This window comes from Carcharhinus amblyrhynchos, chromosome 3 (assembly GCF_965287045.1).
Source record: "Carcharhinus amblyrhynchos chromosome 3, sCarAmb.v2.hapA, whole genome shotgun sequence".
In the NCBI taxonomy this organism is placed as follows: domain Eukaryota; kingdom Metazoa; phylum Chordata; class Chondrichthyes; order Carcharhiniformes; family Carcharhinidae; genus Carcharhinus; species Carcharhinus amblyrhynchos.
The window spans coordinates 35,271,791-35,296,936 of record NC_137326.1 but is presented as its reverse complement, the minus strand read 5'-3'; the positions used below and the strand labels follow the sequence as shown (position 1 = coordinate 35,296,936).

Sequence of the window (25,146 nt, the reverse complement as noted above, 5' to 3'; positions counted from 1 at the left end):
GGAACTTCTTCACTCAAAGGGGGGTGAATCTCTGGAATTCTCTGTCCGTTGAAGTGGTGGAGGCTACCTCGCTGAATATATTTAAGTCACGGGTAGATAGGTTTCTGACGGACAGGGGAATTAAGGGTTATGGGGCGAAAGCGGGAGAGTGGAACTGATCCACTTCAGGTCAGCCACGATCTTATTGAATGGCGGAGCAGGCTCAAAGGGCTAAATGGCCTACTCCTGCTTCTATTTCTTATGTTCTTATGAGGGAGGTAAAAGAAGAGGGAGAGTGACACTATTGATCAGGGATAGTGTCACGGCTATAGAGAAAGTGGACGCCGTGAAGGGATTGTCTACGGAGTCTCTGTGGCAGGAAGTTCGGAACAGGAAACGGTCGATAACTTTGCTGGGCATTTTCTATAGGCCACCCAATTGTAACAGGGATGTTGAGGAGCAGATAGGGAAACAGATCCTGGTGAGATGTAGTAATAGCAGAGTTGCCGTGATGGGAGACTTTAATTTCCCAAACATCGATTGGAATATCACTAGGGTAAGGGGTTTGGATGGGGAGGAGTTGGTTAGGTGTGTTCAGGAGGGTTTCCTGACACAGTGTGTGGATCAACCTACAAGAGGAGAAGCTGTACTCGATCTGGTACTGGCTAATGAACCGGGACAGGTGTTGGATCTCTCAGTGGGTGAACATCTTGGGGATAGTGATCATAACTCTATCTCCTTTACGCTAGCATTGGAAAGAGATAAGATCAGGCAAGTTAGGACAGTGTTTATGTGGGGTAAGGGGAAACATGAAGCCATCAGGAAGGAAATTAGATGAGTAAATTGGAAAAAGTACCGAAGTAAGGTGGCAGATTTTCAAGGAATGTTTGTTTAGAGTTCTGCACGACAACGTTCCAATGAGACAGAGAGGTTTTGGTAGGTTACAGGAACCTTGGTGCACGAAAGTTGTAATGAACCTAGTCAAAAAGAAAAATAAAGCGTACAAAAGGTTCAGAGAGCTAGGCGATGTTAGGGATCTAGAGGAGTATACGGCTTATAGAAAGGAACTTAAGAAGGAAATTAGGAGAGCCAGAAGGGATCATGAGAAGGTCTTGGCAGGTAAGATTAAGGAGAACCCTAAGGCGTTCTACAAATATGTGAAGAGTAAAACGATGAGATGTGAAGGAATCGGAACTATAAAATGTGAAGGTGGGAAAGTTTGTACAGAACCGGTAGAAATAGCAGAGGTGCTTAATGAATACTTTTCATAAGAACATAAGAACATAAGAAATAGGAGCAGGAGTAGGCCAACTAGCCCTTCGAGCCTGCCCCGCCATTCAATAAGATCATGGCTGACCTGTCGTGGCTCAGTTCCACATTCCCGCCCTCTCCCCATAACCCTTAATCCCCTCTCTTATCAAAAACCCATCAACCAGCGTCTTAAAAATATTTAGCGAGGTAGCCTCCACCACTTCAACGGGCAGAGAATTCCAGAGATTCACCACCCTTTGAGTGAAGAAGTTCCTCCTCAACTCCGTTCTAAACCGCCCCCCCTTTATCTTGAGGCTGTGCCCCCTAGTCCTACTATCCTTTCTGAGCGGGAAGAGTCTCTCCACCTCTATCCTATCCAACTCATTCATCATCTGATACGTCTCAATGAGATCTCCCCTCATTCTTCTAAACTCTAACGAGTACAAGCCTAATTTATTCAGCCTCTCCTCATAGCTCAACCCCCTCAACTCCGGCATCAGCCTAGTAAACCTCCTCTGCACTCCCTCCTAGGCCAAAATATCCTTGCGTAAGTACGGCGCCCAAAACTGCACACAGTACTCCAGCTGCGGCCACACCAATGCCCTATACAGCCGCAGCAAGACCTCCCTACTTTTATATTCAATCCCCCTCGCGATGAAGGCCAGCATCCCATTCGCCTTCCTGACCACCTGCTGCACCTGCAAGCTGGGGTTTTGCGACTCATGCACAAGGACCCCGAGGTCCCTCTGCACCGTCGCCTGCTGCAGTTTTTCTCCACGTAAGTAATAATCCTTCCTACCATTATTCCTACCAAAGTGGACCACCTCGCACTTGCCAACATTAAATTCCATTTGCCAGTTCCTGGCCCATTCGCCCAGCCTAGCTAGATCCTTCTGTAGACTCTCCCCACCCTCCGCACAATTTGCCTTTCCACCAATTTTGGTGTCATCAGCAAATTTCGACACCCTACACTCGGTTCCCTCCTCCAGATCATCTATATAAATGGTAAATAGCTGAGGCCCCAGAACCGACCCCTGGGGCACTCCACTAGTCACCATCTGCCAATCCGAATAGCACCCATTGACCCCCACTCTCTGCCTCCTATTTGACAACCAGTCCTCTATCCACGCTAACACCCTACCCCCAACTCCATGCCCCCTTACCTTCTGCAATAACCTCTTGTGAGGTACCTTGTCAAACGCCTTCTGAAAATCAAGAAAGACCACATCCACCGGCTCTCCTCTATCCACCGCCCTAGACACATCCTCATAGAACTCCAGTAAATTTGTCAGACACGACTTCCCTTTAACGAAACCGTGCTGCGTCTGCTCTATCAAGCAGTTCCCCTCAAGATGCCTCGCTATTTCCTCCTTGATGACGGATTCTAACATTTTACCTACAACAGACGTTAAACTAACAGGCCTATAATTCCCCGCCTTTTGCCTGGCACCCTTCTTAAACAACGGCGTAACATTAGCCGTTTTCCAATCTTCCGGCACTTCCCCGGAATCCAGCGACGTCTGGAAAATAACCACCAAAGCATCCACTATCACCTCCGCCATTTCTTTCAGGACCCTTGGATGCATTCCATCCGGTCCTGGGGACTTATCCACAATCAGCCCCTCCAGTCTGCCGAGCACTGCCTCTCTAGTAACAGTAATGTCATCGAGACCCTCCAGTCCTACCACCTTTCCATCTCTAACACCTGGCAAATTATTCACGTCCTCCTTCGTGAAGACCGAAACAAAAATTTATTCAAGACCTCAGCCATTTCCCCATCCCCTACCACTAAGTCCCCCGTCTCATCCTCTAAGGGACCAACGTTCACCCTAGCCAGCCTCTTCCTTTTTATATATTTATAAAAACTGTTGCTATCCTTTTTTATATCCTCGGTATTCACAGTTGAAAAAAGATCTGGGTGGTCGTACTGCAGGCTTTCGGTGGACTGAAAAGATTGAGTATGTGGGCATTAAGAGGATATGTTGGAAGTTTTGAATAGCATCAAGATAGATAAATTGCTGGGACTGGATGGGATGTACCCCAAGTTACTGTGGGAGATCAGGGAAGAGATTGCAGAACCTCTGGCGATGATCTTTGCGTCATCGATGGAGACGAGAGAGGTTCTGAAGGATTGGAGGATTGCGAATTTGGTTCCTATATTCAAGAAAGGGAATAGGGATAGCCCAGGAGATTACCGACTGGTGAGTCTGGCCTCAGTGGTTGGTAAGTTGATGGAGAAGATTCTGAGGGACAGGATTTATGAACATTTAAAGAAGTTTAGTATGCTCAATAGTAGTTAGCACGGCTTCATCAAAGGCAGATCGTGCTTTATGAGCCTGGTTGAGTTCTTCGAAAATGTGACTAAATACATTGATGAAGGAAGAGCGGTAGATGTGATTTATATGGACTTCAGCAAGGCATTTGATAAGGTTCCCCATGCAAGACTTCTTGAGAAAGTGAGAGGACATGGGATCCAAGGGGCTGTTGCCTTGTGGATGCGGAACTGGCTTGCCTGCAGAAGGCAGAGAGTGGTTGTAGATGGGTCTTTTTCTGCATGGAGGTCAGTCACCAGTGGAGTGCCCCAGGGATCTGTTCTGGAACTCTTGCTGTTTGTAATTTTCGTAAATGATCTGGATGAGGAAGTGGAGGGATGGGTTGGTAAGTTTGCTGACGACGTGAAGGTTGGTGGTGGTGTAGATAGTTTGGAGGGATGTCAGAGGTTGCAGCGTGACATAGATAGGATGCAAGGCTGGGCAGAGAAGTGGCAAATGGACTTCAACGCGGATAAATGTATAGTGGTCCATTTTGGCAGGTCAAATGGGATGAAGGAGTATAATATCAAGGGTAAGACTCTTAGAAGTGTAGAGGATCAGAAGGACTTTGGTGTCCGGGTCCATAGGATTCTTAAATCGGCCTCGCAGGTAGAGGATATGGTTAAGAAGGCATATGGTGTACTGGCTTTCATCAATCGAAGGATTGAGTTTAGGAGTCGGGAGATAATGTTGCAGCTTTATAAGACCCTAGTCAGACCTCTCTTGGAATACTGTGCTCAGTTCTGGTCACCTCATTACAGGAAGGATATGGAAGCTATTGAAAGGGTGCAGAGGAGATTTACAAGGATGTCGCCTGGATTGGGTAGCATGCCTTATGAGGATAGGTTGAGGGAGCTCGGTCTTTTATCCTTAGTGAGACGAAGGATGAGAGGTGATCTGATGGAGGTGTATAAGATTTTAAGAGGTATAGATCGGGTGGATTCTCAGAGGCTTTTTCCCAGAGCTGAAATGGTTGTTACGAGAGGACACAGGTTTAAGGTGCTGGGGAGTAGGTACAGAGAAGATATCAGGGGTACGTTTTTCACTCAGAGGGTGGTTGGTGAATGGAATCGGCTGCCGTCGGTGGCAGCGGAGGCAAATTCGATAGGGTCTTTCAAGAGACTTCTGGACGAGTACATGTAACTTAATAGAATTGAGGATTATAGGTAAGCCTAGTAGGTATGGATATTATTGGTGCAACTTGTGGGCCGAAGGGCCTGTTTGTGCTGTAGTTTTTCTATGTTCTATCTGGAATGGGATTTGAACCCATAATTTTATGGGCAGAATTTTCCCATCCCGCCCGCCACAGGAATCATAGCAGGCGGGGCAGAAAATTTGGCAAAGGTCGGTTGACCTCAGGGGTAATTTCCAGCCTTTGGGCAAGCACAGCCGAAGAATCCCGCCCTGTGAGTCACAGCCAAGAGTGCTATCATGGGGCCACAGCTGATATATCTGAACTGTCATATGGATAGTTAAATAGGCTAAGTTTGGAAGGAAGTCAATAAACATAGGAACATGGCAGTCAATTATTTTCAGAATGGGACTGAAACCTGACAGAATAAGTTTGCATAGTACAAGGAATAACATTCTCAAGGTCACGATGCTCAAAATTTGTATTTGCAATAGGTGTGACATCTTGCATGTGCTAATTTGTGAAATGTGTGCTTCACTCAAATATTATCGTCTGAAATATAAACAAAATAATAATGTTATATAGTTACAGAGCAAAATTTAACTACTAAATCCTACTCATATAATGATATATTGCACAATTTATTAAGTCAACCTGTGAGAATTAGTGTTTTGAATTAAAAATCAATATACACCGATAACAGTGATACAATGTTGGGTGTATGTTGGTGTGTGCAAGCTGATTGTGTGAGGTACTAAAGTATATATGTTCTAATTCAAGCACGGACTACTAAGGCATCAAAGCAGTTTCCATTCACTATCATGGTATAGAATTCCTGATTCTAGCGCCACACTTGAATAGAAAATCATGATCCAAAAGATGTTAATTAATGCAGCAATAAAAATGATCTTTTTCTTAACACGCCATGCAATAAATATTGAAATCCATCTGCTGCAGAATTTTGCAGAGACCAGGACATTTTACAAATCTAATCACTTCTGAGAAAAATATTGTTTTCTGTTGTTAGATTTTATCTGCTAATCAGAGAAGATAAGATAAGAGAAAACAATTAGTCATAATATTACTGTGTTCAGTTTTATATAATAAACATGAAGGTCATTAAAGCCCTATTAATTATACTTTTTATTGTGCTGTGGTTAATCCGAAAATTGATATTCTACAATGAAAAATTAAATGCTGATTTTAGTATAGGAAAATGTGTTGAATTAAGTCAACAAATCATATTTTTTACACTTTAACCAACGTACCCACAAAGATTCTCCCAGAAGTGATAATGTTATTGAAACAAAACAGCATAATTCAAGGTCATACCGATATTTTGTTAAATCATCTGTATTCAATCATGTTTTAGCCATACAAGTTGACTGAATACAGGAGAGCATACTATGAAGTGCAAAAGTACATAATCTGTTTAGATTGGGTTTTTAGCAGGGACCACTTCAGAACCATAAGCTGTACTGTTTATTAGAATTGTGTTGCCATGTCGAGAAATCATTGTCATTTGATAGTACAGAACCTGAGTATTGCTGAATAAAGGGGCATACTGTCTAAACTTTAAATTTTGCACTCATCAGGGCAAATCACAAGATTACTAACAATAAATGGAACAACAATTTATATTGCACAATTGACTCAGGTCAAGGCATTGCTATGCGGAATGAACCAGGGAATGGCTGCTCACCAAGCTTATGTCTAGTTGTAAAAATCACATTGTGTGGAATTGCCACTTCTGTCTGCAAAGGACTGGGCACTGTGTGTGAATATTATGATACATGAATTTCAGTGCTAGGTAGGTAGGCCATACATCTCAATGACCAGTGGATCATATCAAATAGCACTTACCTTTGACGGTTTGCAGCAGGCAAAGTACTGGCCATACCCAACAAGTCCATTCTTGCCAAACTCAAATCATAGACTGGAATTTTACCGGTCCACCAGGGGAATCATGGCGGATTAGGGGTGGACCATGGAAAGGTCTGTTTATCTCAGGCGGGATTTTACAGTTTTGGGATGAGCGAGGCCGTAAAAGCCCACCATAGAGTTCAACATTAGACGTGATTCTGTGATTGGATAACACTTGCTAAACAAAGTGCTGACAATTACACTGAAAGCCAGTTTAAGATTATCAGTCAGGTTTGCAGCATGGTTCACTTATGCATGCTAGAAGCTATGTTTATTTAGACACAGGACACTGTTCCTTGCAGACAGAAGGATCCTATTCATGCATTGCACCTTTTTCAACTAAATAAATGTTCTGGGTACAGCCATTCCTTGATTCATTCCCATGGCAATGTCTCAACCAGTCGGAGTTAATCTGCCTGGTCTGAATTTGAACAATGTCTTGGTAGTCAACTGGTCCCTGCTGCATTCTCCATGGCATCGTATCTACCAATCAGAGTCCACTTGCCAATCAACATTCTGTTCTCATGCAGCAATATTGTGATCTGTTTTGATGAGTATAAGATGAAAATCTTAGATAGGATATCTCTTTTCTGTAAAATATAGTCAGTTAATATACATACAAGTCCTTCCTGTGTGTGATTATTGTGTATTAAAAAGGATAAGTGTTCTTGAGATTTCACAGATATTGTACCTGAAAATTTTCTGCAAATGTAACATTATATGACAAATTGCAAATAACAGACCACCACCTAAACTTAAATCTGAACAATTTCCTATCATTTGTTCTCTAAAGAATTCATGATCACAGTTCTTCAAATTGACAAGAGCGTGTTACAAATCAGAATAAGTAACATGAATTTGGTTTCCCTTTGTTTAAAGCAAATCTGAAGGAGCCAGAAGTGATTACACCTTGTCAAATCATGAGCAGGAAATCACTTAAAGGTGCCTGCTGAGAACTGGCAAAATGAATAGTGTGGAGAAAAGGAAAGCAGATCTCTTGTCAATGCAAACTGACAAATGGCAAACCCATACCAGAGGCCATGAAATCGAAGAACTGATTGCTATGCAATAGCGATGGGAAAAGAAGTAAAATGGAATAGTAACAGTGTAAAGTCCAGGTGGCTGTCTTCTCCAGCACATTTGAAGAACCACAAATGCATCCATCACACACAGCAAGAATGTCACTGGCAACCCAATGGCCATTGTTGAATTAAAATTGCATCAGATCAGAGGCAGATATGCGCATAGTGTGCAGGGGAATTAGCTGCAGTAATGTTGATTTGGCAATAATGGTAAAAGAAAGGGAGGAAGTGACCATTTCAACACAGCACCTTTTCCGATGTCGACAATATAAACTGCAAAGTGAAACAGAAACTTAAAATAATGATTTGGGCCGAGCTCCTTCTTCTGACAATATTGATACTATAGCAGTGTTGTCTGCCCCCAGAGTCAAAAGGTTGTGAGTGCAAATCCTACTCCACCCATGTAAACACACAATTTAGGTTGATACTCAGTGCAATACTGAAGTGATGTTGCATTACTTGGCATATGGTCATTCTGAGATGTTAAAACAAGGTTGTGCCTGCCCCTTCAGTGTACCTAGAAGATCCATAACACTACCTTTATAGGGAGTTCTTGTTGGCGTCGTAGCTAATCACTTATCCATTATAATGTCTTATCTGGCTATTGACGTTCATGCGTTGTTTAAGAAGGGTGGCAGGCAAAAGGCAGGGAATTATAGGCCGGTTAGTTTAACGTCTGTTGTAGGTAAAATGTTAGAATCCGTCATCAAGGAGGAAATAGCGAGGCATCTTGAGGGGAATTGCTTGATAGAGCAGACGCAGCACGGATTCGTTAAGGGGAAGTTGTGTCTGACAAATTTATTGGAGTTCTATGAGGATGTGTCTAGGGCAGTGGATAGAGGAGAGCCGGTGGATGTGGTCTTTCTTGATTTTCAGAAGGCGTTTGACAAGGTACCTCACAAGAGGTTATTGCAGAAGGTTAGGGGGCATGGAGTTGGGGGTAGGGTGTTAGCGTGGATAGAGGATTGGCTGTCAAATAGGAGGCAGAGAGTGGGGGTTAATGGGTGCTATTCGGATTGGCGGTTGGTGACTAGTGGAGTGCCCCAGGGGTCGGTGCTGGGGCCTCAGCTATTTACCATTTATACAGATGATCTGGAGGAGGGAACCGAGTGCAGGGTGTCGAAATTTGCTGATGACACCAAGATTGGCGGAACGGCAAATTGCGCGGAGGGTGTGGAGAGTCTGCAGAAGGATCTAGATAGGCTGGGCGAATGGGCCAGGAACTGGCAAATGGAATTTAATGTTGGCAAGTGCGAGGTGGTCCACTTTGGTAGGAATAATGGTAGGAAGGACTATTACATACGTGGAGAAAAACTGCAGCAGGCAACGGTGCAGAGGGACCTCGGGGTCCTTGTGCATGAGTCGCAAAAACCCAGCCTGCAGGTGCAGCAGGTGGTCAGGAAGGCGAATGGGATGCTGGCCTTCATAGCGAGGGGGATTGAATATAAAAGTAGGGAGATCTTGCTGCAGCTGTATAGGGCATTGGTGAGGCCGCAGCTGGAGTACTGTGTGCAGTTTTGGTCGCCGCACTTATGCAAGGATATTTTGGCCCTGGAGGGAGTGCAGAGGAGGTTTACGAGGCTGATACCGGAGTTGAGGGGGTTGAGCTATGAGGACAGGCTGAATTAACTAGGCTTGTACTCGTTAGAGTTTAGAAGAATGAGGGGAGATCTCATTGAGACATATAAGATGATGAATGGGATGGATAGGATAGAGGTGGAGAGACTCTTCCCGCTCAGAAAGGACAGGAGGACTAGGGGGCACAGCCTCAAGATAAAGGGGGGGCGGTTTAGAACGGAGTTGAGGAGGAACTTCTTCACTCAAAGGGTGGTGAATCTCTGGAATTCTCTGCCCGTTGAAGTGGTGGAGGCTACCTCGCTAAATATTTTTAAGACGCGGGTTGATGGGTTTTTGATAAGCGAGGGGATTAAGGGTTATGGGGAGAGGGCGGGAATGTGGAACTGAGACACGACAGATCAGCCATGATCTTATTGAATGGCGGGGCAGGCTCGAAGGGCTAGATGGCCTACTCCTGCTCCTATTTCTTATGTTCTTACGTTCTTATGCACCTTGTTTCTTTTGATGCGTAAAAAAAAACTTTTGCCTCAATCCTTTGTTTTACCAAAGATGACCTCAGAGGTCATAAGGCACTGTACTGAAAAGGCAAAAGTGTACAAAGACATTTCTCCAAACATCCCCCTTATCATAAAAAGAAAAAAAATGCATAGTCTATCATTTGCAGTTACAAGTTACCCATGTCCATGGTTTGTAAATAAAATCATCAGACAGAAACAAAAATCTGTTTGTTTTTCCTAGTCTTTTCTGAGATGTTATGAGTCATGAGCAGTTCTTTAGTTTGCATGGCTTGATGTTCCTTACAAGCACAGCACGGGCTGATGTGGTCCTTAATCTCATTGCTCATTTGAGTAGAGCACTTTTCTTGTCTCCCTTAAACCAGGCTCAACTCCTTGATGGCTTGCATCGCTGCACTTCACATCTCTTTTCTTGTCTCCTTTAGGAATAATGACTCCAGTTCCTTTGTACAAGAGGCTATCTTGGGCAATCTTGTATATCTAATTCTCTTTTATATCAACAGGTCTGTCCTTGATGGTTTCTGGCTATCCTTCCATCACTACTTTCTGCTGCACTTTGGGGGTTGCATCTCATTGCATAATTTGCTTGATCTGAGCAAGATACTTATCTGTTAGATTCAATGTGTCTGTTGGGTCGATGACTTCTGGATGCAAACTGAGTACCTCAGCATTGCCATTGTTCTCACTGGTTGCTTGATGCAAATGAAAGTTACTATTTGTTCTGTGCCCCACCAGGATTAAAATTCCTTTGCAATAAACTTGCATAGGGTTCACACTCAGAGGACAAATTGGGCAAGAACTATGCTATGTAGTTCACAACTCAACAAATTATTTGTCTGACTTCACCATCTGTTCATTGCTGTATCTCAGTCACAGCTCACACCTTATCAGGATCAGGATATAAGTTTGCTGTCAGTACATGACCATAGTACTTGACTTCAGTCATCTTCAGTTGCAGTATTTTTCTTGTTCAGCTTCAGGTTCATCTGGTGAGTTCTCTTCTCTCTAGCAGTCTCACTAGATTCTGATCATGGTCTGTGTTGGCTTCTTTCATTGTATATCCATATCTGTAGCTAGCGTACTGTTCATGATCACAGAATCACAGATTTATTATGGTGCAGAAGGAAGCCATTTGGCCCATTGTGTCTGTTACAGCTGTACAAATGAGCATTATGACTTAGTGCTTTTCCCCATCCTTTTCCCTTTACGCTTCACATTGTTTCTATTTTCTATTAATCATCCAATGCCCTTTAGAATCCCTTGATTGAATTTGACTCCACCACAATTCCAGGCAATGCATTTCACATCCAAATCAATCATTTGGTGGGATTTTATGGCCTTGTTCATCCCAAAACCATAAAATCCCACCCGAGGCCAACAGATCTTTCCATTGTCTGCCCCTCGCCCGCTCCGATTCCTGTGGCAGGTGGGTGGCAAAATTCCAACCATTGTGTGAAAAGGTTTTTTCTCACATCACAATTACTTCTTTTGCAAATCACTTTAAATCTGTGCCCTCTCATTCTTGATTATTTTACAAGCTGAAACAGTTCTTCCCTATCAATTCTGTCCAGCACCCTCATGATTTTGAACATCTCTATCAAATCTCCTTTTGGCCTTCTTCTCTTCAAGGAGATCAGCCCTAACCTCTTCAACCTATCCTAGTAATTGAAGTTTCTCATCCCTGGAACCATTCTTGTAAACCTCTTCTGCATTCTCTTCAGTGCATTCACATCCTTGCTATAGTGTGGGCCCAGAACAGTACACAATATTTCAGCTGAGGTCTAACTAGTGGCTTGTCTAAGTTCAGCATACCTGCCTTGCTGTTGTACTCTATGATGTATGCACATACACACCCAAGCCCCTCTGCTCCTGCACCCCTTTCAGAATTTTACCCCTTATTTTACATTTTCTGTCCATGTTCTGCCTACCAAAATGCATCACCTCACACTTCTCTACATTGAACTTCATCTGCCACCTTTGTGCCCACTCCACCAACATGCCTCTGCCTTTTTGAAGTTCTACACTGTCTTCCTCACAATTTACAATGCTTCCAAGTTTTCTATAATTCACAAACTTTGAAATTGTCCCCCACATACCAAGATATTGACCATTAATATATATCAGGAAGAACAAGGGTCCCAATACTGACCCCTGGGGAACTCCACTACAAACCTTCCTCCAGACTGAAAAATATCCATTGACCATTATTCTTTGTTTCCTGTTATTCATCCAATTTTGCTTCCAGATTGCTACTGTCTCTTTTATTCCATGAGCTATAACTTTTCTCACAAGTGTGTTGTGTGGCATTATATTGAACGTCCTTTGAAAAATCCATGTACACCACATAACAGAATTACCTCACTGATCCTCTGTTACCTTCTCAAAACACTCCAAGAGTTAGTTAAACACAATTTTGCCTTTAGAAATCCATGTTATCACTCACTAATCAAACCATGTTTTTCCATTTGACTACTAATTGTATCCCAAATAATTGTTTCTAGAATTTATGCCTGCATATTACCATTGAACTTGATTTCAGTCATCTTCAATTACAGTTTCTAGAAGCTTCTAGAAACTTGCCCACCATTGAAATTAAATTGACTCGTCTGTGATTGCTTCCACTTCTGGAGAATCATTGACTATCTCGTGCTGTCTGTATTAATACTTTTCCACAGCAGTAGAAATGCCAAACAATATGTACATCCAGCATCAGAAAATTGCTGCTTTATCCAGTTTCACTTGCTGGTATCCATCTCTCACATCTGTGGTGGTAAAGATCTCTGACTTGGCAAGTTGCAGCACATTTCTTCAATGGCATGGGTAGTGAGCGCTCTTCAGTGTTTTGAGATCCTTTGGATTAATACACGTGCTCTCAGCTTTCCAGGTGTTTTCGCTGAGACCATGCTGCTAATCCAGTCTGGAGGAGTTGTCACTTTCTTGATTTACATCTGTCTTTTCAAGCTGTTGTCTTTAAGGCTGGACTCGAGAGCAGCTGGAACTCTATTTGGAAGATCTGAGTTAGTCTCACACCCTCAGCTACTTTGAGATGACATTCAATAGGAAGACATCCAAGATCTGTGAGAATATCTTAGTTTTAGGATCAGTTCAGCAGTCGATGGCTTGGGGCTTTGGTACATTGAGGGTTACCAGCGCAGGTTTTTGACTTGTTTCAGCTGAGGTAAGTGAACCCTTTGCTTAAAGCCTGCTACCTGAAACTGCAGATCTTCTTTCTTCGTTCTACATTGGCCTCTCAGCTTGTTTGTCTTATTGGGATGAAGATTGTTCTGTCACGTTATCTCAACTTTGCCGTCAGCATCATTTTTGAGTCACCATCTTGAGCCACATCACACAGGTCTCTGAAGCTCATGATGTCACAAGTTGCTTCGGTGTCTATCTGATACCTCACATTAACGAGATGCTCTCCTCTTACAGTCATCATTCCAATAGTCACAAACCATTTTTTTACCTTGAGATTTGAAAGTGCCAATCTGTTCTAGAGTGTGGAGTGATTTGTCAGAATCATTGTCCAACATCTTTCCAGTAATCATTTTTATCAACTAACTTTTCTTCTTTCAAACAAAAGGCAGGGGGCAGTGCTGGGCAGTGGAGATGGTGTTGGGGGAGATTCCTTGGCTGTGGTGGGGGATACTATGATGGGGGGGAGCGGGTGGTGAGACTGGATTCTGTGGTGGTGGGGGGTGGTTTCCCTCATTCTATTCTTACTTTTCTGACAAAAGACAATCTCTGAGATCAGTGAGCCCACCCTGTCAGCAACGTCGGCTCTTCACAGATTATCTTTTGTCAGAAAGGTAAGGTAGAATGAGGGAAACCACCACTCACCTCCTTCACCACCCCTTCCCCCACCTCCCACCACCAGTGTGATATTCTGCGATTCATTTCTTTAGCTTTTTTTGCCTAAGTGTCAAAAATATGGTAAGAAAAGCTGGCAGTGGAGCCGGTTGGCGGGCAACACCCTGCCTAGGTTGATACTTGATCAGTAAATGAGAAAACTGCGCCCCATGGTTCATTTGGTGTGTAAAGTGACTTCTATCTCAATCATTTGTAACAGCAAAGGTGACCTTGGGATCCTCTGACTATAGCAAGCCACAGTACTCAAAAGGCAACAGTGCACAAAGGCATTTTTCCCAACAAACATTGTGCAGGTTAGCTGCCACAGTTTAAAACATAAGAAATAAGTGTAGTCCGACAACTCTGTCATTCAGTAGGATGATTTTGGCTTCAACAACTCTTTTCTGCCTGTTGCCAATAATCTGTGACTCTCTCTAGCACAAAAATCTATCTCAGCCTTGAATTTATTCAGTGCCTCAGCCTCCAATGCTCTGTGGGAGAGAGAATTCCAAAGTTTCAAACTTGCCAAATTCCCTTTAACTCTGGTGAAATCAATATACTCAGTTGAAGCTGTTCTGTGCTAATACTCTTATTTATTAATTCAGTTACTATTTTACTTATTCCAATTTAAAACTTTTATTTTCCTGGCTCTTCATTTCAACCAGTGTCTGAGTTTAGAACATAGAACATTACAGCGCAGTACAGGCCCTTTGGCCCTCGATGTTGCGCTGACCAGTGGAACAAATCTAATGACCCTCTAACCTAAACTATTCCAATGTTATCCATATGCCTATCCACTGACCATTTGAACGCCCTTAAAGTTGGCGAGTCCACAACTGCTGCAGGCGGGGCATTCCACACCCTTACTACCCTCTGAGTAACGAACCTACCTCTGACATCCGTCCTATAATTACCACCTCTTAATTTAAAGCTATGTCCCCTTGTGTTAGCCATCACCATCCGAGGTAAAAGGCTCTCACTGTCCACCCTATCTAATCCTTTGATCATCTTGTATGCCTCAATTCGGTCACCTCGTAACCTTCTTCTCTCTAATGAAAATAACCTCAAGTCCCTCAGCCTTTCCTCATAAGACCTTCCCACCATACCAGGCAACATCCTGGTAAACCTCCTCTGCACCCTTTCCAATGCCTCCACATCTTTCTTATAATGCGGCGACCAGAACTGTACGCAATACTCCAAGTGCGGCCGCACCAGAGTTTTGTACAGTTGCAACATGACCTCACGGCTCCGAAATTCAACCCCTCTACCAATAAAAGCTAACACACCATATGCCTTCTTAACAACCTTATCAACCTGGGTGCCAACTTTCAGGGAGCTATGCACATGTACCCCGAGATCTCTCTGCTCGTCAACACTACAAGAGTCCTTCCATTAGTCCTAATTCTGTACTCCTGTTAATCTTACCAAAGAGAATCATCTCACACTTTTCCGTCTTAAACTCCATCTGCCACCTCTCGGCCCAGCTCTGCAGCTTATCTATGTAACATCCATCCTCACTGTCTACAACTTCTCCGACTTTGGTGTTGTCAACAAATTTACTAATCCATCCTTCTACACCCTCATCTAGGTCATTTATAAAAATGACAGACAGCAGTGGCCCCAAAGCAGATCCTTGAGGTATACCACTTGTAACTGAACTCCAGGTTGAATATTTCCCATCAACCACCACCCTCTGTCTTCTATCAGCTAGCCAATTCCTGATCCAAACTGCTAAATCACCCTCAATCCCATGCACCTGCATTTTCTGCAATAGCCTACCATGGGGAACCTTATCAAACGCTTTGCTAAAATCCATATACACCACGTCAACTGCCTTACCCTTATCCACCTCTTTGGTCACCTTTTCAAAAAACTCGATAAGGTTTGTGAGGCACGACCTACCCTTCACAAAACCGTGTTGACTATCCTAATCAATTTATTTCTCTCTAGATGATTATAAATCCTATCCGTTATAATTCTTTCCAAAACTTTGCCCGCAACAGAAGTAAGGCTCACCAGGTCTATAATTCCCAGGATGGTCTCTACTCCCCTTCTAGAACAAGGGAACAACATTTGCTATCCTCCAGTCTTCCGGCACTATACCTGAAGCCAATGACGACATGAAGATCAAAGCCAAAGGCTCTGCAATCTCCTCCCTAGCCTCCCAGAGAATCCTAGGGTAAATCCCATCCGGCCCAGGGGACTTATCTATTTTCATACTGTCAAGAATTACCAACACCTCCTCCTTATGTACCTCAATCCCATCTAGTCTACTACCTGGTATCGCAGTATTCTCCTCGACTACACTGACTTTTTCCTGCGTGAATACTGACAAAAAATATGTATTCAGTGCCTCTCCTATCTCTTCAGGCTCCACGCACAACTTGCCACTGCTGTCTCTGACTGGCCCTATAGAACATAGAACAATGAAGAGCAATTTAGAGCAACGAAGGGCAAACTGGGCTGGTGAGTGGGCTTCCTGAGTGGTCCTTCTTCAATGGGTGCAAGATTGAAATCAGGCTTGTTCACTAACCAGAGAATAAGATCAAATACATTTAACATACATCAAATAATTCATAATGAGTTATAGAAAATGCTCAATCATTTATGTATTAATAGAACTATCATCAACTTCAAATGGTAAAAACAAAATAAATATTTACTTTGGACCCAAAGGGAGCACATGGCTCTCATAGTCAACATTGTGAGCAATCGGTATGCACTTCACTTCACTGCCTTTGCTTTATGTGTATACCAATTCATATCGGTAGGAAACAATTACTTGGACAGAAATCAGTGGAATGTGGCAACACCGCAAGGGGACATTTCTTTTTGATGCCAACCAAATAAACCAAATGAAATAAACTCAGGGACAAAGCAAGAAGGGAAGCCCCCAAAAAAGAAGGGAACCGCCCGAAACAGGAAACAAAGCAGAAAGGAAACTTAAAACATAAAATCAAAATGTAATTAAAGGGGTTGATGATTCACTGCGGTCCCTGCGACGCCCAATAAGCATGGTAGGACACCGCATGCTCCCTTTCCAGGGACACCTGGCTGTGAATATAAAGCAGTCAATAAAATGCCTAGTAAGCTGTACTCGGAACTCAGATGGCCTGCATGTGGCCCCCAGTCCTTAGGTTTCCCACCACTGGTTAGAGAAACGAAGGTAGGTGGAAAAGAAGAGAAATACTCACCAATCAATCAGTGTTCTGTTTTCCTGAGACGCCACTTTGATCTTTTTTTTCTAAACTCTTGATTTTTGAACGTGGCACATCCATCCCTGACGTGAGTAAACACAGTAAGAAATCTCACAACACCATGTTAATTTGGTAGCAAAAGCCACTAGCTTTCAAAGTGCTGCCCCTCCATCAGGTGAGTGGGAATAAGAACATAAGAACATAAGAAATAGGAGCAGGAGTAGGCCATCTAGCCCTTCGAGCCTGCCCCGCCATTCAATAAGATCATGGCTGATCTGTCGTGGCTCAGTTCCACATTCCCGCCCTCTCCCCATAACCCTTAATCCCCTCTCTTATCAAAAACCCATCAACCCGCTTCTTAAAAATATTTAGCGAGGCAGCCTCCACCACTTCAACGGGCAGAGAATTTCAGAGATTCACCACCCTTTGAGTGAAGAAGTTCCTCCTCAACTCTGTTCTAAACCGCCCCCCCTTTATCTTGAGGCTGTGCCCCCTAGTCCTACTATCCTTTCTGAGCATTTTAACCTGTGCTTAACCCTCTCTCCACACACATTGTCTGTGCCTTTAAGACTTAATTAGCTGTAAAGACTTGCATTCCAATCATTATAAATTGAGTTTGTGTCTTTATATGCCCTGTTTGTGAATAGACTCCCACTCACCTGACGAAGGGGCAGCAAGTGCTCTGAAAGCTAGTGGCTTTTGCTACCAAATAAACCTGTTGGACTTTAACCTGGTGTTGTGAGAATTCTTAAATCCATTCCCAGCAGAGCTCTTGATATCCCACTCAGGCTTCACTTAATTCCCACTCTTCCTGACCTTGGGGCTCTGCTGTCACTACTTTGTGTATCCCATCATTCGTGGTTTTGGGCTTCTTTTGTTGCCGCTCCTTATATTCCACTCTAGTGTTGCTCAGCTCCCACTCTTCTAACATTACAACAGTGACCAGACTTCCAAAATGCTTCTTGGCTGTAAAATGCTTTGGCACATCCTGAGATAAAGAAAGCTGCTATTTAAATGAAAGGGCTAAATGTGGACATCCACGGATGTGTTTTATATAACTTCAGCCAAATCTGCTGCTGAACATTTCGCATGTGTTTCAGCCCAAGGTACAGACATTAATCCAGGAATTACATTTTTTCCACAGTGAAAACAAATGTGAAGCCACAAACATCATGGTGTGCAGGGGAAAGAAAAAGAAAAAAACTTCAGGGTTACTAAAATATTTCATCTTATTGCACTTATACATTTTGTTTCATTGGTTCAAAGCTGCAGTTCACTGACAGTGACATTTGTGAAGCAAGTTTAATAGATTGCTGCAAAAATTCAAACTCCAGAAACTTCTGTTCACAAATATATTTTAAAAATCCTTTTGCACAATAAAAATTGGCATATTGTCCCACCTCAAACCCTGTGGAGTTCTGAGTCATACATATCTGTGGCTGAACTAGACTGTTTGCAACTTTGGTGTCATTATTGGCCCTGAGATGAGCTATTGGCTACACAATCTGCTTCATCATCAAAACTGTCTGCATCACCTCCATAACATAGCCCAATTGCATCCCTGCCTCATCTTGCCTGCTGCTTAAACGCACATTGTGTTTTTATTATGTCTTGGCTTGTTTATTCTAATGTTCCGCTGGCCAGCCTCCCACCCTCCTGTGAGTTTGAGTTTATCCAAATCTCTGCTGCCTATATCCTAACACACACCAAAGTTTCATCTACCCATGCCCCTTGTGCATAGTGACCTATATTGGTTTCTAGTCCAGCAATGTTTTAAAATTCTCATCCTTGTTTTCAGATCCCTACATGGCACTTGCCCCTCCCCTTTGTCTACACTATTCTCCTGCCTTAGAACATTCGAAGATCTCTGCGCTCTTCCAGTTCGGCTTCTTGCACATCCCTGATATTAATCACTCCATCATTGGTAGCCATAACTTCAGCTAAAGCCCTGAACCCTGAATTCTCTCCATAAGTTTCTCAATTTCTCAGTTCTAGCACCAGGACCTGGGTTTGATTCCCAGCTCAGGTCACTGTCTTTGTTGAGCCTGCACTTTCTCCCTGTCCCTGAGTGGGTTTTCTCCTGGTGCCCCGGTTTCCTCCCACAGTCAGAAAGATGTACTGGTTACGAGAATTGGCCATGCTAAATCCTCCCTCAGTGTACCTGAACAGGCACCGGACTGTGGCGACTGGGAGATTTTCACAGTAACTCCATTGCAGTGTTAATGTAAGCCTACTTGTGACACTAATAAATAAAACTGTAAACCTCTCCATTAAGATGCATTTTAAAATTTATCTTTTTGCTGAAGCATTTGGTCATCCGTTCTACTATATCTTTACGTGACTCGGTGTTAACATTTGTTTGATAAAACTTCCCTGAAGTGCTTTGGGACGTTAAATGAAAGGCATTATATAAATGCAATTTCTATAATGCTGTGGATTCCACAAATCACTGACATGAAGGACTTCCAATAGAGATAGTTTATTCCTGAGCTCATACAGTACTTGTATTCTGCCCGAGATCCCACAAAATTACCTCTTATGTAACTGTGTCATCATGTTCTCACATGACCACTCGGTCTAGATCTCCCCTGTTTAGTTGGGAGATCCGGCAACATGAGTTATAATGATATCCGCAATAGGAAAATATGTATAGACCATTGTGTACATGCAGTAAAACAAACTGACAACGCATTACTATTTACATATAAGAACATAAGAACTGGGAGTGGGCCTTCTGGCCCTTCAAACCTGCTTCACCATTCAGTAAGATCATGGCTGATCTTTTCATGGACTCAACTCCACTTACTTGCCCATTCACTATAACCCTGAATTCCTTTACTGTTCAAAAATCTATCTTTGCCTTAATCTCATTCAATGAGGTAGCCTCAACTGTTTCACTGGGGAGGGAATTCCACAGATTCACAACACTTTGGTGAATAAGTTCCTCTCAATTCAGTCCTATATCTGCTTCTCCTTATTTTGAGGCTATAAACTCTACTTCTGGTTTCACCCACCAGTGGAAATAACCTCCCTGATTTTATCTTATCCATTGCCTTCATAATTTTATATGTTTCAGTGACATTCCCCTCTTTCAAATTCCAATGAGTATAGTACAGTCTACTCAGTTCTGCTCCGAAGACAACCCTCTCAACTCCGGATTCAACCTAGTGAATTTCCTCTTCACCCCTTGAGTGCCAGTACATCCTTTCTCAAGTAAGGAGTCATAACTGTACACAGTACTCCATGCGTGGCCTCACCAGCACCTTACACAGCTGCAACATAACCTCTGTGTTTTTAAACTCCATCCCTCTAGCTATGAAGGACAAAATTCCATTTGCCTACTTAATTGCCTGCTGCATCTGCAAACCAAATTTTTGTCATTCATGCACAAGGATACCCAGGTCCCTCTGCACAGCAGCATGCTGCAATTTTTTACCATTTAAATAATAGTCCATTTTGCTGTTATTCCTATCAAAATGGATGACCTCACATTTACCAACATTGTACTCCATCTTGCCCACTATCTATATCCCTCTGCAGACTTTTAGTGCCCTCTGCACACTTTACTCTACCACTCATCTTAGTGTCATCTGTGAACATTGGACACACTACCAAACCAATGCCAAACCATCAATGTAACTTGTAAACAATTGTGGTCCCAACACTGATCCCTGAGGCACACTACTAGTCACTGATCACCAGCCAGATAAACAACCATTTATCCCCACTCTTTGCTTTCTGTTAGTTAACCAATCCTCTATCCATGCTAATACATTACCCCTAATGCCGTGCACCTTTATCTGATGCAGCAGTCTTTTGTGCCGCACCTTGTCGAATGCCTTCTGGAAATCCAGGCACACCACATCCACCAGTTTCCCATTGTCCTCAAAGAATTCCAGAATATTCATCTGTGTGTTCGTCAGGTACAGAAATAGTTACATTGGCCTTTGTAGGAGTCTATGGCTGGAATTTTACCGCCACAACCGCCCTGGAATTGGGTGGGAGCAGCTCACAGAATGGCATTCTCTATTGGCCTTGGGCAGGAGCTTACAAGTCCTGGGAGGGTGAGACGGTAAAATTCTGGTATATGTATCTGCTGGTGCAGAGCGCTGGCGCCATGGGTCAGATGACTAAATATCTGTTGGTGACAATTTTGCTGCTTGCAAAAGGTGATGGCAGTTGTGTACAGAGTGGGCACCATCTGAGGCTACCACATAGCTATTTGGTCGAGGGGCATTACTGTGTACCACCATCAACTGGCTATGGCCATGTACAGTGTGAATCCTGACTATTTGACATGGTGTTAGAGTGCTAAGTCTATGGGCATCTCAGCCTCTTTCACATTAGTTTCAGGTTTAGGGTCTGGTGTGACTGAATAAAAGTCATTGTCTGACAAAGGCAAGCCCTGTTGTGTAGATTTTGCAGGCTGAGGTGTGCAGCATATTGGTCTGTGTAATCCCATGCACATTTCTCGAGAAAATGCTTGGCTGAACGAACAGCCCGTTCTGCCAAATTGTTTGGCTGTAAATATAGAGGCCTGCTCGTGATATGCTCAAACTCCCATGGGTATGCAAAATTGCAAAATTCACTCAAGGCGATTTGGCCAGTGTTGTCTGTCTTAAGTTCCTGTAGGGTGCCATGTGTGGCAAAGTATCTCTTAAACTTGATGATGACTGTTTTAATTATCATGTTTGGCAGGTTGTCAAGTTCAAAATACATGGAATGTGAATGAACTAATACTGACTGTTGTTTACCATTCTACTTGAAGATATCAGCTACTGTGAATGCCCTTGGGAAGTCTGGGACCTCATGGAGATGCAGTGATTCCTTTGCTGATGCAGCTTGAGTGCATTGCACGGTGAGCACCTGGAGATTTTCCTTGCTATGTCTGCACACATGGAGAGCCAGTGTAGTGCTTCCTTGAACCCTGTATCCGGCTTGCTTCCAACCCAGGGTGCCCTGGGTACAGTTGTTGTGTAAAGTATCTCTGAAGAATAGAAATGATAATAAATCGCTGGCCAGTTTTGTTCTCATTACTTAAGGAATGGTGTAAATGTATTGGAAGCAGTTCAGAGAAACTTTATTTGAGTAATTTTTGGAATGGACAAGTTATCTTATGAGGAAAGGTTGGACAGGCTAGGCTTGTATCCTCTAAAGTTTAGAAACGTGAGAAGCAACTTGATTGAAACAAAGGATCCTGAGGTGACTTCACAGGGTAGAAGTGGAATGTTTCCTTTTGTGGGAGAATCGAGAACTAGGAGTCATATTTAAAAATAAAGGGTCATCTATTTAAGACAGAGATGAGGTGAATTTTTTTATCAGAGGGTCATGAGGTTTTGCAATTCTCTTCCTTAAAAGGCGATTGGGACAGAGTCTTTGAATATCTTCGCGATAGAAGTAGATACATTCTTGATAAGCAAGGGGGTGAAAGCTTATTGAGGCAGGCAGGAATGTGGAGCTGAGGTTAAAATTTGATCAGTCACGATCATATTGAATGGCAGAGTAGGCCTGAGAGGCTGAGTGGCCTACTCCTGCTCCTAATTTGTACATTTGTATAATTCCTTACTGCAGGTCTTTAGAGAAGTGGTGTTCTGCTTGAGACAGATGAAGATCGGAAAATGTGTTTGGAAGATGTATCTTGAGTTACACATGGAAATCCAGGAGAAAAGAATCTCAAATGACAACAGCAAGCCCTTGGGGATGAATAATGATTGAAGCCATCCAAGTGGCAGCAGCATTTGAAAAGAATTCTAAGGCAAGTTCTTTGAACGTGGAGATTGGAAACCCTTGTGAGAAAGGCAAAGTTTCATTGAAACCAGTTGGCTCACTGTATAGTAAGTGTCTGGATGGGTTGTTGAGAAATTCATAGAATCTGTCTTGGTTGCATTGGTCATCTAATTTAAGTGTGGTGTGTCTAACCAAAGTTTGTCAGTTGGTTTGCATGTACCTTATACCCTGAATGTTAGAGTATGAGATGGATCTGTTAAATTGATTTATCTTCCTGAATTTTTATGTGTCTGTAAAGACGGAGCTAGGGTGAAGGAATAGTGAACACTTCAATCACTTTCTTGTTTGTATTGAGTTCTTTCTAATCTTTTTGTCTGATGCTTGTTTAATAAATTGTTAATAACTGTTTTATTCATTGTGTTATAAGTTCTTTAGCAGACTCCTGTGAATTTGTTCAGTACCTTACCTCCATGGTTTCTTTAAAAAGAGTTAGGATCCATGAAGCCAGGTTTCACTCTGGGATCTGACTCATCCACTAGGAACATCAGCTGGGATTATAATAATATACAGTTGGAAGGGAATGGCCCTGAGTGCCCTTAACATCAACTCCAGATCCCATGATGTCAGATGACATTGCAGGTCAAACATGGTTAAGGGAATCTACTACCACCCTCCCTCAGCCGATGAATAGGTGCTCCTTCATGTTGAACAGTTCTTGCAAGATGCAATGAGAATAGCAAGGGGTCAGTATGCAGTCTGGTTAAGGGACACCTTTTCTAAAACAAAATCTATCATGGAGCATGGGAACCGCTGGCTAGGCCAGTATTTCGCAACATTCTGCAATCATTACTAGCAACGCTGGCTGAGTCAAAACGACATATCTGCCATTAAAGGCCTTCAGCAGATGACGTGAGAAGCAACAAGGAGGAAAAACTTACTTGACCTCATCTTCACCAATCTACCTGTCACAGATGCATCTGTCAAAGACTGTAGTGGTAGTAGTGGTCACTGCACAATCGTAGCATGGCACCACCATTTACAAGTTCCTTTTGAAGCCACATACTATCCCGGAATGATGTTGCTGTTCCATCACTGTGGCTGGGTCAAATTTCTGCAATTCTCGTTCTAACAGCATTGTAAGTGTGCCTACACCAGATCGTCTACGTGATTGAAGAAAGTGGCTCAACTCCACCTTCTCAAGGACAATTAGGTGCGAGTAATAAATGCTGGCCTTGCCAACAACACACAAATCTCACAAAAAAAAATATTATGGCTACAAGTGCAGATCAGATGTGGAAATTCTGCAGCCAAAAACACGACACTTGACTCCACAAACCCTGTCCAGGCAGAAGCTTGATGAAATACTGTCCATTTGCCTGGATGAATCCAGCTCCAAAAGCTCTCAAGAAGCTTGCCACCAATTTAGGGTGAAGCAGCTTTCATGATTGACACCCCATTTATTATCTGAATCATTCTCTCCCTCTAGAACCAGCAGTGGCAGCAATGTGTACCATCTACAACAGCCTCCTTCAACTGCACCTTCCAAACCCATGACCTCCACAACCAAGTAGGACAAGGCAGCAGATGCATGGGAACACCATCACCTATAATTTCCCTTCCAAGTCACACACCTTCCTGACTTGGAAATACATTAGTTTTCCTGCACTGCCATTAGGCCAAAATCCTGGAACTCCCTTCCTAACAGCACTGTGGGTGTACCTACACCATATAGCCTAGAATGGTTCAAGGAGGCAGTTCACCACCCTCGTTTCAAGGGCAGTTAGGAATGGGCAACAAGTGTTGGCCTCATCGGTAACATGGTCATGTCCTTTGAGTGAATAAAAACGTCTCCCATAGATGTCACTTTTAGGATTGTCTGCGCTCTACAATTATGCAGTTGCATTGTTTGTTTGTCAATCCACAATTTAATTAAAATCAGATTCTACCACTGAAACAAAATATGAACTTCCAAATGTTTTAATATGTACTAATCATAAGTTTTCTAAAGCACAGAGAAATATTCTGGGTTGTTTTAATGTTGTAAATGTAAACAGAATGTCAGCTAATCAATTTGCTTTCTGCCATGTGAAAACAGAACATAGATAAGGACAATAAAGGGGCATTTTTCCTAAAAAATTGTTACCTTTTTCTTTCCCAATATAATTTTATGTTTTAGTATATTTAATATCATTCAACATGTTTATAAGTAGTGTACAGAAATAAGTATAAGAACTTTTCTTTGGTAGCAACTTTAAATATACCAAATGTAAGCATTTTTACTAAAAGTAGTAAACATTGCAGGGTACCTGAATCCCGCACAATTCAATTCTGAGCTTGTGTTTATCTACTATATTTCAGAAAATGTCAAAAATTTCACAATTTAAGTGCAAAACAATGTGAATTAGTCACCTTTTAAGGTTTCTTAAAATTAATTTTTGTTTCCTTTTAATCCCATGCATCTATGCATCAGAACAATTTTACAATTTCTTCCTTGCAAAAGGAAAATTTGAATTCTAAATCAAAACCATTCACTATCTATCTGTATTTCCAAACAAACCATCCTAATCCTTGGTTAATTTAATAAAACACATTTTCATCAGA

At 42.6% G+C, this 25,146-nt stretch overlaps 1 long non-coding RNA gene across 1 annotated transcript in view; it reads left to right on the top strand.

The window, feature by feature from the left end:
* Positions 1-24,656, top strand: part of LOC145341375 (uncharacterized) — a 28,265-nt gene extending 3,609 nt beyond the window's left edge. The window contains exons 2-3 of the long non-coding RNA XR_013886364.1: positions 21,587-21,676; positions 22,390-24,656. This is a non-coding gene — a long non-coding RNA (uncharacterized LOC145341375). The remainder of the gene's footprint in view (positions 1-21,586; positions 21,677-22,389) is intronic.
* Positions 24,657-25,146: the final 490 nt, after the last annotated feature.